Here is a 12,925-nt window from a genome sequence, read left to right on the forward strand (position 1 = left end):
TGTTAGTCATTGATCTTGTTAGAAAGTAAAGTCCACTAAGATAACTAAGATGGGGGGTGAATCAGTTATCCAACTATCAAAATATTTATCCACCTTATTAATCCTTAAGCATGTGAATAGTATAATCAACAACCATAACAAGATACTTGTACACAATAACACTAGATATGTTGACTAGGGAAACCCTTGATATGAGGGAAAACCTTGATGGGGATGGTACCCACAAAATGATGTATTAATATAAATGTTCCTTGTTATAGGATGGACTCTATCAGGAGCCAAAGAAATACATTTAGTGCATATCAATCCATGTTAGAAGACTTTGAATCCATGTTAGGAGATTCCAACCCTATTAGGATTTGTAGAAGGTAGACAAACTCACTCTCCAAATAGCTTCAGGGGAAAGACCACTCAATTCACTATCCAACTGATCTATATATTAGTCCTTGCAGATTAATAAAAATATATAGCTCATTCTCTATCCTCTGATTGGACTTATCCTCTTCTAGTCTTGATACCAGATCACCAACTTTGCATCCAATAATCCCTTTGATCACTTACTCGCATTTGCCAAATACTTCACATATCACACTTGAATTGTACTAATCACTTACTTGACCACAAGTAAAATAACCTTGGACTTTATACGATATCCTTAAAATAATTCCTTGACTTAGCCTTGAGGCTTTCTCAATTAATTATAATTCGACCTCTTTAAGATAATTAATTATTTTAAAATTATGCAACATTTTCAACTCGTAGTATTTACAACTTCTCACATGTGTGACCTCAAACCTTGTGCATTGACTAACATCATCCTCATGCTATCTATTTTCATTGTCTAATTGCTCTCATTGCAATTCTATCTCAATAAAGAGATACAAATCGATCATCAGAAACCACTTATCAAGTACTCTATCTCCTTACTATCTTCTATAAATCAAGCATATATGTTACATGTCTTTAACTCTCTATATGCGCACTTATACATGTCATTAGGATAGAGTTTAGAACACATCATTAACTGTGCTTGACCTAGTCATCAATACACAGTCTGTACAACCTCATTTTCTATTTGTTACTTTACCAGTCTTCACAAAAATAATGCTATGTTGACATGAATGACAAACATAGTCATGAATGCAATATGTCAATCATGCTAACAATCTTGTTGGTGTAAATAAGTATTTACTTATTACACTTTACTTAAGTTTTCTTAGGTTAATGCATTATTTTGTTATTATGCATTATTTTATTATTTCTTAGGTGAGACACTTAGGAGTTTGCATACTCTTATGAGTTGTCATGTTGACAACACTGGAGTAAGCAACTCTAATTCAGCACATGGCGTCTACAACACTAAAGTTTGCATAATTAACTAAGTTGTCATGTAGCCAACACAATTATTCGCACTCCTAATTTAGCACATGGTGTCGACAACATTATTTTGTGTGCTACACCTTTATAGGCTTATCCTCTCATCATCACACTTACTCCTGTACTTAATGGAGGATAACCCATATCTGGTGGACATGTGTCTGGCTATATGACTTATCATGTTGTTGATTCCTATGCATTCTAGAAGCATTCCAGAGGCCTCTATATATAAGCACTCCTAGTGTACTTACACATATTGAATGAATATCATATCATCATTCTAATCATACTCTTTTGGTCTACTATTGTGCTTGTTCTTGAGTTCCTTGGTCTTGGGTGATTTTTTCCCTAAGGAAAATTCTTACATGGTATCAGAGCTGAGGGAGATTCTCTTCACATAGCCATTTGAGACCATTCTTTCTTCGGCACCTCAACCTAGATCCAGAGAATTCATAGAAATTGGGTGCGTTTAGAGCCAAAACAGACTTCGCCATTGCATCCAGAATGTCAATTAGGTGAAAACTAGCTATAAATTTGCCTATGTCAGGCCAAAGTCAATTTTGAGGCAAAAAAATTTGCAAATCGGCACCCCAAGGCCCAATTTGCAACTTGGGTATGGTCATTTATTCGATCTGTTGATTTATGTTTTAGATCAAAATTTAATTTTTCTTTGCAATTATTTGTATTTTTTGGATTTTTTCGAAAAAATTTCTCAGCTAGTTGGCCCTACAGAGAAATTTTTTTTGCAAGACCCAAGTAGTGACACCCTGGCCCTATAAGGAATATTCTTCATTTGGTAGTTTAATTATAGTCTAGCAACACAAATTTTCATTGGCAAATTCTGACCAGCATCAGTATACAATTCCAATGAACAAATCCATCCAAGCCGCCTAACCCCCAGCAATTCCTCATACTTTGACAGATGCTCTTTGCGTTGTCTTTAGAGGGTGTTTTGTTTTAAACCTTGTGGAAGTCACCCACCGCTTGTATGTGGGACTAATTCCCAACATCTCCTGGTGCACAAAAGATCTCCAATCCCGCAAAATTAGACCCCACCCGCATGAATTTTTTTTGCACGGCAGCACTTGCAAATTCCTTCTAGCATTAAAAACCCATCAGCGATGAACACTATTCAGCAAGCAATGAGTGTAGAGTTCCTTTGGCACTAACAACTTTCTCTGTCACTGGCTTGACTTCGTGCAGAGCTTTTGACAAACAAAAATCATTTTTGATGCCCATGAACCATTCTCCAATGTTCAAATAATTCTCGCCGACTATACATTTTGGCCCCCCGCAGCTGTTGATTTCCAACAACACATGTGAAACATTTTCTAATCCACATGTCGTCCAACCAAAACACCCACTTGGCCTTATCAGACACCATGCACTGACATGCAAGCAGGACACATTTTTATCTATACAGATTCTATACAATCTGTATAGTTCGTACAAGACACATTACTGCTGACATCATCCAGGGGGCCGAGTACACTGACATCATCATTTTGCTGGTTTAAAATTGATGGTTGTATGATCATCATTTCCAGCCAAATTAGAACTGCTGCGACAGTCATTTGACCATCAAATTTAAACTTGTCTTTTTTTTTATCAGACCCCTCTCCAGATAAATTTTTGATTTGACAGTCCGACTTTGGTAGGCCATATCTTAGTCATCCAGACTCCAAATCAGGTGTTTTTTTTTTTTTTTTTGCCAGAATTTTCTAAATTTTTTAGTGGTACAACTCTTGTCTAGTTTTGGTGCACAGATTTGTTAGAAATTGCATCTTTTGGTGACTATACCTGTCCAATCTTGCATTTTACAACTTCTATTGCTCCATACGAGCTTATCTGGACTCAAAAATAGGTTCCCTATTTTTGAAAGTGCATTATTTTTTGTCTACTTTCCAAATCTGCAATCAGATTATAAGGTTGTGTGGACAAAAGTATCACTTTCAGAATTAGGTCCTTTTCTACATTGTAATGCTTTGATATAACTTCAGAATTATTCTATATCTAAGATACATTGTAATGTTCCAATTTTGAACTCCATAAGGAGGTTGTAAAAAGGCAAAATTAGAAGTCCACTAAGGCCAAAATTGGTGACTATTGTAAGTGCACTACATATAAAGTGTCAAAAAATCTCTCTTTTTTTGGGGGGGGAGGGGGGTGTTTCTTGGTGTTGTGTTCCTCTTTTCTTGTTGTTTTCTTTCATTTTTTGCATGATGGGAAATTTCAAGTCTCTAAAATTAACACCACATAACTATACTACATGGTCCATTAAAATGTAGTGTCATTTAATGCATAATGGAGTTTCTCAATATGTAGATAGTACCCTTCCTAAACCAACAAGTGAGCGAGTATCTAGAAGTGAAATCTCTGCTTGGAAAATAGTAGATAGGAAAGCCCTAGGTGATATTTGTTTGGGGGTTGAAGACAAGATCGTCTATCAGATCCAAAAGTCTCATACATCCAAGGAAGCTTGGGATACCCTCAAAAACCTATATGGTAAAGTGTCTAAGGAGGATATTTACAAAATTAAAGATGATCTTGTCTCCTTAGATCCAAAGATATTTGATTCTATACAGGACTTTATCATAAAGATGGATGAATTAAGAATAAAACTTGATGATTGTGGGAGTCCTATTAAAGATGACAAGTTAATCTATCTCATTCATAATAAGTTGTCATCTGAGTACTCCACATTTGTTTCTTCTTGCAACACAACAAAGACTACATTAGGGGCTACCTATCAGAAACTCTCTTTTGATCGTTATGCTTAACTATTGGATGAAGAAGGATAGAAGTTGAAATCAATGGGGATTCTCAATTTATCCAAGTCAAAGGTATTGGTGGCAAATAATAAGGGTTCTCATAATTCAGCTGGTCAATCTTCAAATAAAGGAAAGGGCAAAAAGAAGAAGTGGAAAAATAACACACAAGAGAATGCAGAAAAGACAACACCATCATCAAATCAATGAGGCAAGTCTTCTTCAAATTAAAATAAGAAGGGGGACACTAATAAGGAGAAGAAAAAGTGTGCTTATTGCAAGAAGTTGGGTCATGATGAACATGAGTGTTATCATAAAAAGATTGATGAGTTAATGAACATCATAAAGAAACACAATGTTCCACTGCCTAATGCTTATAAGGAGAAAGGATCTTCATCTTCAGATTCAAAGGGAAAAGGGCAAGCACTTATGGTAAAATCAAGTTCTTCAGTGGAATGGATTCTTGACTCGGGTGCCTCATATCATATGGGTTCTTGAAAAGGAGACTTTTCTTTATTGAAGAAATCCAAGGTACCACACATCTTTGTAGGAGATAATACAAAAATGGAAGTTGAATGGAAAGGACAAGTGGAGATGGAAAATGGGAAATTCAAAGACGTTCTCTATGTTCCTAATCTAAGCTCTAATCTCCTCTCAATTTACCAAATCACTGACCTTGGAGATGGAAATAAAGTTGAGTTCCTTCTAGATTTAGTAATGGTGCGCACTCTCAAAGATGATTCATTGGTTGCAATGGGGAAAGTCATCATGACACAAGGTTGTATTCTTTCTCCCACTTTGTGCCTAAGTCTCTTACACATGCTTTTTTGACTCAATATCATCCACAAATCAAATTATAGCATGAGTGGTATGGCCATCTAGCCTTCCACTATCTTCAACAACTTTTCTCAAAAAGCATGGTCAAAGGTCTACCTACAATCAACTTTTCCAAAGGTGAATGATCAACATGTTCAATGGATATGCATCGATAGGAGAAGTTTACTAAAGGGAAGTCTTCAAGAGCAATAGTTCTTCTTCAGTTGGTTCACATGGTACTAGCAGGTCCTTTTGTAGTGACATCAGTAAGCCAAAGTCACTACATACTCACTTTCATTGATGAATTTTCATGCTACACTTGGGTCTACTTTCTTTATCACAAGAATGAAGTGTTGGAAAAGTTTCTAGCCTTCAAGACTCATGTTGAACAACAATCAAGGAAATCCATCAAAGTTCTAAGGATGGACAATGAAAGAAGATATGTGAACACAAGACTTAAAGACTTTTGCAAACTTGAGGGTATTGATCTTCAGAATCCACCAGCATTAAGTCCGCATAAGAAAAATGTTGCAACACTAAGATTACAAACTCTTAAGTCTATGGAAAGTTGCATGATACAAGCCAAGTCTCTTGATCCATCACTTGAAGTCGAAGCTATAAGCAATGCTAATCACATACTTAATAGGTATCCTCATAATGCCTTAGCTGGAAAGACTCCTTTTCAGGCATGGTGCAGCAGAAAACCAGTTGTGAAACACTTCAAAGTCTTTGGTTGTCTAGCATAGGAAAACATATCTTCTAGGGGATACAAGGCACTACCACCTAGGCCTTGTACTTTCATCAAATATGAAGACAATGTTAAGGCATACAAACTTATGGATCCTGAGGCTCATGAGATCTTTATTGAGAGGAATGTTCATTTTGAGGAAAGTGCACCCAGCTTATCCTCTAATCCTCTCTGCACTTCAAATATAGTGGAAACTAATAGTGACACCAGCGATAGTGGTTCAATAGACTCAGATATGTGGGATCCTATCACTAGTTGCAGCATGAAGTCATGACATCAGCGCATTCCACATGCATATATTGCCATAGTGATAGGTACAAAAATAGCAAGGTACACCTGATCTTCCAGTTCCAGCATCAGAGGATGACTACATAGCAAATATTGCAGGTTTGTTCGTGGAGTCATACATTTCAAATTTGGAAGACATCATTGATTATATACATCTTCTCTTTGATGGAGAAGATCCTTCTTCAGTTGTTGTGAGGGCTCACTCTAACCCTCATGTCCATTCTATACATGATTGATCTTCACAAGTTGATATGATTATGGATCCTTATGTACAGCAGTTGTAGGGGGTCTCTTTATCATTTGAGGAGAAAGTAGGTTCTTTGGGACAAGTTCTACATCCATCCTTGTTAGATCTGACATTGTTCTTTTCAGCAGCATTGGAAGGGGCAACAATCAGTATCGACATAGGGATAGTTGAGCAGGTTTCAAAGGCATCATTGATCATTGGGATTCTTTCTACACATCGGGGAAGCATCTCATATGTACCTATGATATTATTTCTTCCAAAGGGGAGGAACATTATTTAGTGTCCTGGATCAACTTCTACATCAAAGCAGCTATCACTAATCGGCACTCTACATTTTTTTTTGGGGGGGGACTACCTTGTCTCTCTTCTTCTTCTCTCTTGTGGGGGGGACCTTTTCCTCTTTTGGGATTGTGTTCTTATCATATTTCTCTATTGTATATACTTGATGTATGTCAAATGGGGGTCTTGATTACTCCATCCATCCATGCATCTTGTCTTTTCTTCTCTCTTTTTGGGGGAGGGTTTTTCCCACGAGGATTTCACTCTTTCTCTACTTTATGAGAGATTTCATTTCATTATGTGCATGGGTACCTAACATAGCCTAGTAGTCGAGACCCAGCTTGCATTTCATCGTAGCTTTTGTGAGCTTAAGTGCATTCCCCTAAGTTGCACTTAAGGGGGGTTGTTGATGTAAATAAGTATTAACTTATTACACTTTACTTAAGTTTACTTAGGTTAATGCATTATTTTATTATTTCTTAGGTGAGACACTTAGGAGTTTGTGTACTCTTATGAGTTGTCATGTTGACAACACTGGAGTAAGCAACTCTAATTCAACCCATGGTGTCTACAACACTGGAGTTTGCATAATTAACTAAGTTGTCATGTAGACAACATAATTATTCACACTTCTTATTTAGCACATGGTATCTACAACATTATTTATCCTCTCATCATCGCACTTACTCTTGTGCTTAATGGAAGATAACCCATATTTGGTGATCATATGCCTAGTTGTATGACTTATCACGTTGTTGATTCCTATGCATTCTAGAAGCATTCCAGAGGCCTTTATATACAGGCACTCCTAGTGTACTTACACATATTGAATGAATATTATATCGTCATTCTGATCATACTCTTTTGGTCTACTATTGTGCTTGTGCTTGAGTTCCTTGGTCTTGAGTGAATTTTTCCCAAAGGCAAATTCTTACAAATCTCCCCAAGTATTCTATAAATTCCTAGGATAGTCCCTCAAAAGAATACCATCAACATTCATGATAACATATCTGTATTGTGTTTCATTTACCTCTATAGTAGTATCTCCCTTTGATAATTTTACTCCAATCACCATAGGTGTACCAACTAATTTTGACTCATCCATTCCAAAAAAATTCAAGATTTCCTTTACATACTTAGATTTAGTCACATATATACCTTGTAGGCCAATGAAAATTTGATCTCCCCAAATATTGATATCTCAAATTCTTTGCTCATTTGATCAACAAATGATTTACATAGAAAATTATTTCTACCAAATAAAATGTCATTCACAAAAAAAAACAAAAAACCAATTAAAACCATATTTTTATATTCACATTTCAAATAAAGATTATTGTTCTCACTTATTCTAATGAATCCAATCTTAATCAAATAGGAAGTTAACATTTCATACCATGCTCTCGGTGCTTGTTTTAATCCATATGGTGACTTGTTCAATTTGCAAACCATATTCCTCTAATCAAGTTCAATGAATCCATCTAGTTATTCATTGTAGGCTTCTTCTTCAAGTATTTCATTCAAAAATGTAGATTTAACATCCATTTGATATACTTTTAACTTCTTATAGGTAGAATATGCCAACAATGTTCTTACTTCTTCCAATCTTGCTATAGGTGCAAAAGTCTCACCATAATCTATTGCTTCTTCTTGTGCATAATCTTTTCAAACCAGTCTTGTCTTGTTATTCACCACTTCTCCATTTTCATTCAGTTTATTTATGAAAAAATCTATTTTGTTCCTATCACATTCTTGTATGTAGGTCTCGGTACTAATGTCCATGTGTTGTTCTTCTCTATCTAATCAATTTTTTCATTCATATAATTTATCCAATCCTCATTTTTAAGTGTAGCCTTAGTTGTTCTTGGTTCAAATTTAGCTATAAAACATGTACTATCTCTTAATTTACTTAGCGTCATCAATACAATGCTTCTATCTTTAATATTTTTTCAGGTGAATGATTCTTTCTTACATATCTTGCCAATACAAGTTCATATCTTTGATTTTCAGCATCATCCTCACTCAGTTGGGGTTCAACTTCTTGCCCAGGTTGTACTATCTAGTGCTTGGGTAAAGCATGGTGTGTAACTCAGTAGCTCTTTGTTATAACTTGGGTAATGTATCAGGTACAATGTCATACATATACACAAACTTGTTGTAGTCTTCAGATTCCTTCTTGATTTCCACATCATTCTTATATGCAAACTCATTAAACCTTACATTTGCACTTTCAATCATTGTGTTAGTGCCTTTGTTAAAACATTTATAAGCTTTACCCTTAGATGAATAACCAAGGAATATACCTTCTTCTCCTTTTGAATCAAGTTTGTCATTTCTTGTATCCTTATGAATGTAACACCTACTTCCAAATATCTTGAAATAACTTACATTAGGTGTATGACCATACCAGAGCTCATAGGGTGTCTTGTTTGTTCATTTCTTCAACTAAACTAGATTGAGAGTATAAACAACAGTAATAATAGCTTCTCTCTAGAACATTTAGGAAAAAAATTGCAATCATCAATATCCTTTCACAATCCACAATTGATCTATTTCTCCTTTCAACAGTCCCATTTTGTTGTGGTGTCCTCGGTGCAAATAATTGTATCTTAATACCATGCTCAGCACAAAATTTATTGAATTCAATAGACATAAGCTCACAACCTCTATCAAATCTCAAGCATTTCAATAGTTTACTAGTTTCTTTCTCAACTCTAGCCTTATACTATTTGAACATATCAAAAGCATGTGATTTCACTTTCATGAACATAACAATAATCATCCTAGAATAATCATCAACAAACAATATGCAATATCTGTCACCATAATAAATTTCAACACATGTTTGTTCACATAGATCAGTATCCACTAGTTCCAAAATATCATTAAAAGTGTGTGTCTTTTTTGAAAAGCTTGACTTTGTCATCTTACTGAGCTAACATTCTTTGCACATAGCATTCTTAGGTTTTTGCAAATTTAGTAACTCTTTTCTTTCTGCAAAATTTCACCATGTTCTCAAAATTTATATGACACAACCTTTTATGCCACAACCATACATCCTCAACTTTAACAAATAATCATGTATCAATAGTAAGATCTAGATAAAATAAGTTACCTCTAGTTTGCAATCCAATTCCAATTAGATTTCCTTCATCATCATAGATCTTGACTTTCCTATTTTGGAATTCCAACTTGTGACCTGAATTATTCAATTGTCTAGCACTCAAAATATTATACTTTAGTTTTTGTACCCAATATGCATCATCACATATAATTTTTTTCATTCAACATTAGTGATCCTCTACCTTTTAGTAGAAATGGAACATCATTACCTATCTTAATAGTTCCACCATCATCAATTTCTTCAAGTTTGTCAAACTTACTTATATCACCAGTCATATGATATGATCATCCATTGTCTATAATCCATCTATCACTCTTGTTAACATGTGAAATGAGGGTCTTTTTCATTCTCATACCTTCCTTCATTGGGATCTTTATTGACTACAGCATAGACCATCTTAACTACTTCTTTCTCTTTATTAGTATTGGACTCAATGTGTTCTTCCTTGACAATGTAACGTGATTTCTTTCCTTTGTATTTATACAACTTTTTCTTCCTATACTTATAGTCTTTCTTCTCATATGTGTCACTCTTACTTCTGTTAGGACACTTAGCAACCAAATGACCAACTTCATTGCATTTGAAACAAATCAAGGGTAGTTTACCTTTGAATTTACCTTTACGTCTTGACAACCTTCTTGTTAGCAATGCTTCAATTTCATCCAAATCATCTTTAGTTTTAGACTCACTTTCTTTACTTTTCTTCTCTTTCTTTGAACTTCCACTAGTCAGTGAATACTTAAAGGCATTTCCAAGTGTAACCATACAATTATCATAATTTCTCAACTCAAATGCAATCAACTGACCAACTAATCCATTAAGTGTCAAGGCATTACCAGGCATAGCTCTAACTTCTTTATTTGTAGAAACTTTTATAGCATAGATGGGTAGAAAAGTTCTAAGAACTTTACTTACAACATCAAACTCAATAATAACTCCTCCAGCAACTCTAATTGTACTCACAACTTCCTTGATTTGGTTCACATACTATGCAACATTCTCACCTTCTTTCATTATCATGTCATCGTGCTTGCCTCTTAGACTTGATGCTTTAGCTCTTGGCACATTTGGGTCTCCATCGTGTACAAGTGTCATCTTGTCCCACATCTTTTTAGCATTGGTGTAGTTCTTCGTATCATCAAACTCGACATCATTAAGGGTAGATGCAATCTCAATCATCAAGTTGTTATGGTTTCTCTTCTCATTCATTTGATCCACAATCATAGGTGCAAGAGGTGCAATTTATTCATGATCCAACCAATGTGTAACATTATCTCCAATTCCATATAGGTGCAATCTCATTCTTTCTTGCCATGAGGAAAACTTCTTCTTGTTTAGCTTTAGTACCTCTATCTTATACATCTCCATATCTTAAGTTCCTTTAAATTCTTTCTCCAAGGATTTTGCTCTAATACCAATTGTTAGATAACTGGGAGGAGGGTGAATCTATTATGTCCAGTTATCGTACAGTCCCTTCAAACACTTTAATACCAAATTCACTTTGCTTGATCTTCACTCTGCTCTGGTCGGTTCACCTTGCTTCTTTCAACTTCTTCTCCTTTAATAATTCACTTCCATTTAGCAACATCAACATCAACAATCACTTCCTTGAACATCTCCTTAAATAGTAGTCTATTTGCTTCTAGATTCTTCCAAATTTTGTCATTTAACCGTAATTGTCAATCTCAAATTCATTTCATTTAGTCACTTAAAAAATAGAACTTTCATACAGCTTTTTGCTCATTCTTATCCTCCTTCAATCTTCATCATCATATCTTCATTGTATTTTTTTAGCCATAGACCTTGTAACAAAATTTGACTTCAGCCTATGAACATTCTTTATTTCCATCACAAGTCGGCTTCAGATTCCATATTTCTTAACTTGTTCTTCTTGTTGATACTCAGTGAACATAAAATTTCACTTAGTTAACACTAGACTAACTTGGTTAACACTAAACTTTAACTTTCTTTACTAATTGTTTGGCGACAACTGTAGTCACTCGGTGAACATTGTCTTCATTATTTCACCTAGTTACTCGGTGTAGCTTGAATAGCTCAGTGAATACATAAACTTCATCATTACGTTACAAAGTTACATAATTGTAAAACAATCAAACCAATATAACATTATCACCATCCAACTCATTGAATACCGTACATATCAACTATGTCATCAACATTTTCTTCATATACTCTTCATCAATCAAATGATGTAGCACTCTACTGAATTAGTGTAATGTTTAATCAACTAAGACTTTGACAACAAATGCAACATAACAACTGATATGACTCTTTCACATACATTCATAATATTATCTGTTAGGGCTAACAATAGCTCACATCCATGATTAATCATTTGTTATTCATTTTTTGGTCAGTGTTCATCTATTTGACCTTCTCATCTTTTGTGCACTTTTGGTTCACACAAATCCTTGTCTCTCCTCTCTTTCCTTCTTGTTTGGTTCCTTTCTCCCTTTGTTTTGTCTTTTTTATCTCCGCCCTATGTATCTACTTTGGTTCCCCCTTGTTAGTGTTGTACCCTTGGCAATCTTACAAAAGTAAGACTACAAGGAGATAACACTTGTATGGGAGTTCTTTCCCTATTTTCCTACTATTTCTCTTTGCTTGTTTCTCTTCTTTTTCTAATTTCTTGTTTCCCTCTCTTCTCTCTTTTTGCATCTTCTCTGAGACAATAGAGCTTCCATGAGCATTCAACTTTCAATATTCAATTCCTTATAACTATTATAGTGTAGCTTGTCTGATCTTGTGTAATTTGTTGTTATGTGGAGCCTAATCAAACTCCACTTCATTTGATGTGGTTTCGCCATAGTTGTCTACAAGCTTTAGGGTAAAAGGAAATACCCCTTGTGGGATCTACAGCTCTAGGCGCACCCCTAAAGCTAAAAATGAATTCACTATTGTAAAAGGCATCGGGAGTAAATTTTTTCTACTTGAGACTTATTCTAGCCCTAATTTTGTAAGAGGCAAAAATTTTGTATTAAATGGCTTAGGATTAGGGACTTTATGATGTATGTTGATTTAGTAGCTTCTTGCAGTGGTATTGAGTTGCAAGGCATTGCAAATTGTAAGCAGGTTGTAATCAGTGGATAATAAGAATATTGGACTCGTTGTCTGGTGGACGTAGCCCAGGGATTGGGTGAAACACATTAAGTCTTTGTGTCTTGTGTTCTCTTCTATGTGCTTTATTATTCTCTGATATTGGTTATATTTGCATGTAATTATTATTTGTCTCTCTAATCTAACATAATCTAAATGAC

Source organism: Cupressus sempervirens, chromosome 8 (assembly GCF_028749045.1).
Source record: "Cupressus sempervirens isolate cs-2001-9-10 chromosome 8, ASM2874904v1, whole genome shotgun sequence".
Lineage (NCBI taxonomy): Eukaryota > Viridiplantae > Streptophyta > Pinopsida > Cupressales > Cupressaceae > Cupressus > Cupressus sempervirens.